Source organism: Sinocyclocheilus anshuiensis, unplaced genomic scaffold, assembly GCF_001515605.1.
Source record: "Sinocyclocheilus anshuiensis isolate Anshui unplaced genomic scaffold, SAMN03320099.WGS_v1.1 scaffold527, whole genome shotgun sequence".
Taxonomy (NCBI): Eukaryota; Metazoa; Chordata; class Actinopteri; order Cypriniformes; family Cyprinidae; genus Sinocyclocheilus; species Sinocyclocheilus anshuiensis.
The window spans coordinates 356,308-356,683 of record NW_015548227.1 but is presented as its reverse complement, the minus strand read 5'-3'; positions in this window follow the sequence as shown (position 1 = coordinate 356,683).

Here is a 376-nt window from a genome sequence, read left to right as displayed (position 1 = left end):
AACTACATTTTGCAGACATGCAATAAAGTTCTGAAGTTCCAGCAAACAGTTGTGACATTTGCACTCACAGTTTAGAGAATGTTAAGATTGTTTCGAAAAATGTGCCAAAGCAATTGAGAAAAACTGTAAATTAAAGAAAACATCTAAAAATAACTATAACATTTTAAGTATTTAATTTAACATATTTGTAAAATGAACTAAAAATGATCAGAAAGAATAACATTATATATTTTAATTTAGTTTATGTTTTTCTTAATCTGCAATGCAAATTATCAACTTTTGTTCAGGTGTATAGACTTCGACAGATAGATAGATAGATAGACAGACAGACAGACAGACAGACAGATAGATAGATAGATAGACAGACAGATAGATA